Source organism: Octodon degus, unplaced genomic scaffold, assembly GCF_000260255.1.
Source record: "Octodon degus isolate 3935 unplaced genomic scaffold, OctDeg1.0 scaffold00103, whole genome shotgun sequence".
NCBI classification, from domain to species: domain Eukaryota; kingdom Metazoa; phylum Chordata; class Mammalia; order Rodentia; family Octodontidae; genus Octodon; species Octodon degus.
The window spans coordinates 5,119,755-5,123,156 of NW_004524679.1; positions in this window are offsets into that span (position 1 = coordinate 5,119,755).

Here is a 3,402-nt window from a genome sequence, read left to right on the forward strand (position 1 = left end):
ACCTTGCACTTGCCAGGCAGATGCTTATGCCACGGAGCTATTTCTCAGCCCTGAATTTATTTATATTCTAGGAAACACTGCATTTGATTGCTTCTTCAATAGGTGCCTTACCTGACATGATGAGATTTTTATCTGTTCAACATGTGTTTATTCCTACTTGAAATTTCAATAGTAATGTCCATTTACTCACTAGATTTTGCCTTGCAAGGAGATTTAGTACCACTGAACTGCACAATATTCATTTAAGGATACCTTCAGAAAAGGGGTCTCTTGCTGTATGTATATGTACGATAGGGCCAATTATACTATACAATATTCTGGAGAGGAAGAGAATGTCATCTAGTTAACTATTCATCAATTTTTTTCCTGATGAATGAGCATAGAGTAAGTAATTACTGGTCACTTACTGTGTGCTATGTACTGTTCATGAAGATGTATATGATTTATCTCACCTTTGCAACAACTTTATAAGGACGTTTAAGTGAGAAGCTCAGTCACAGGTATGGAAAAGTTAAAAAGAAAAAACTTTCCCAAAGTAAAATAACTAGAAAACGGTGGATATCAATTTTTTTTTCAGAAATGGGGATTGAACTCAGATCCTTGCATTTGCCAATCAAGCACTTATCCTACTGAGCCATCTCCCAGACCCCTCAAATTTGAACATAAGGGCTAGGGTATAGCTCAGTGGCACAGCACCTGCCTGGCAAGCACAAGGTCCTCAGTTCAATGACCCATACAAAAAAGGGGAGGATTTGAACATAATTGGATTCACTTTAAAGTCTAAGCTCTTACATATTATATTATATTATATTACAATGCTAGCAATTATTTTGCATCTGGCTAACAAATCTAGTTAGAAAAGTATAAGTGAAGCAGTTCCAAAATGCCAACTTTCAAGTAATTTTCAAAGGAATCTTTGAATTATTATGGCAGAAGGGTATGTAAAAAAAGCTCAAAATCAACCTTAACAATTTTACATAATATACTATATATGTACACTTAAATTTGTGTGTTGTGTGCAGAGTTTTCAAATCTAATCTTTGGTCATTCTAATGCTATTTCATAGGAATCAATGAGAATTTATTTAAAAACATGTGACCTACCAAGCAACCCAGTAAAATATCAGATCACCATTTCACTAATATTAACATTATAAGTTTGAATAAATTTTATGTGTGAACAGGGAATGGATTTTAATTGGGGTCATCTACTAAGCTATGGTTGTTAAAAACTGAATGTAAAACACATACACACACACACACACACACACACACACACACATCCACACACTGCTGCTAGTATCTGCTTCCAGCAAACATGTGACCTAGCAAATAAAGCATGAGAATAAGGTAAAGGATAAAAATTATCTTCCTCATAAAATGGTTACCATAATTGTTCTGTACATTTCTTGAATATATGCTATTTTGAGGCAGCCACTTTAATGCAATTGGGCTCAAATTGATGTGTACAATTCATATCCTTACCCAGAGCTTTCATCACTGCTGCCCATCCCTGAAAATGAAAGAGTGAGAACTTGAGGTTTGTGGGTAAAGAAATGTTATCAGGCCCTATGTAGTGGACAAGCCATATCTACCTACAAAGTAGATGTTTACCTCCCTCGTTCATCTCAGAGAGGTTAATCAATCATTCTCAAGAAAGTTTCTGCTCCTCTGAGAATACACTTATACTTTCATCATCTGTATCTACAAATGTTTTAGCTCTCTTTTGTAAGAATGATGCTAATACTAATCTATTTTATTAATAAATAAATAAATATATATTTATTTGTTTAATAATAGTACTTACCCTGTTTAACATTTGAAAATGCAAGGGACTCTTCTTCAAGTTTTAAGATTAGTCTATGCTAACATTGGTAGATAAGGTAGCCCAAGTTAATTTCCTATGTGCTCTGGGATGGCTCAAGGAATCCTAAATTATATTTCCAATAGTGTTTTATTTTTTTGTTGTTTCATTGAGGAATATGTATGTTTTGTTTAGTACTAAAACCACTCATTGGGCTGGGGATATAGCTTAGCCGCATAAGCCCTTGCCTGACAAGCTCAAGGTCCTGAGTTCCATCCCTGGTAACAACTCACCCAACCCCCTTCCCGAAACCCCCATCATTTATGATGAAAGGTTTGGAAGATAGAGTGGATATCTTGTTAGAAGCTAATTTTGTTTTAACAAAGATAAAACAACCTTTATTGTTTCTAATTATTAAAAATGATTTTCTCAGTACTAAAGATTTAATCCAAAAGCTTTATACTAAACTACTTGTCCAGCCCTTTATGTATATAATTTTTCTTTTTAAAGACAGGGTCTTATTAATATGACAAATTGCTCAAGCTGGCTTGAACTCATGATCATTCTGCCTCAGCTTTCTAAGTACTGGGATTACAGGCATTTCCCAACTTAATTATTTTAAAGATTCAATAGGGCCGGCCAAATAGCTCAGCAGAATAAAGTGCCTGCAAGCAGGTGCAGGGGTCCCCTGCCTGGCCGGCCCCACCTCCAGGGTGTGCTGACACAGCAACTGAGACTGGGCATGGTGGCATACACTTTTAATGCCAGCACTTGGGAGGCTGTACACAGGAGAACCAGAATGAGTCCGATCTAGCTGTACAACCCTGAACATCCTGTAGACCCTTCCCTAAAATACAGAAAAAAATTAAAAAATAAATTTAAAAAATTCAAATGAATCAAAACAAAATAAAATAGAAAAATAAACTTCCCATATTAGTGATAGTAAAGGGTGGGTAGGGTAAGGAAAAAGAATGTTTGCTGAACATATTAATGGTAATAAAAGACAACGATTTATATTTTGATTGAGCTGCTTTGATTTTTTTATTTTGTTTTATTGAGAAATAAATATCAATGAAACAGTTTCAAAGTTGATTAATAGGACATTTTCAATAATTAATACATTGTACATTGCTATCTTCTTAGTGGTTATCCATAGTACAAGAAGCAGACAGGATATCCTGTCCAAACATTATTACCACAAATCTGTCTTCTCATTGAATTAAGCGAAAGTTGCTGTATATCTATCCCAACTAATCTGTATATACAAATACAAAGTGGTCCTTCCTTTCTATCTCCTCTTTTGTTTAGTCCTGTCAGAGGTGGGTATTCTATTGGCATCTAAATACTATAGGTGCTTGAATTCAGCCAAACAATCCAACACAGTCCAGCAGTCCACAATAGTAGTGGGTTATCTGCAAAAGTTGTTGACAAGAGCCTTTCACAGCTCAGAATATTAATATGGCTTTTCTTTGTGTACCTTATTTTTTTATTTTTTCTGCTGGATGGTTAAGACCAAGATAAAGCAAGACCTACATAACAAGAAATGTAACTTTTGTATCTGATAAGGTCAGTCAAGTACCCTCAGAATTTATCCTGTAA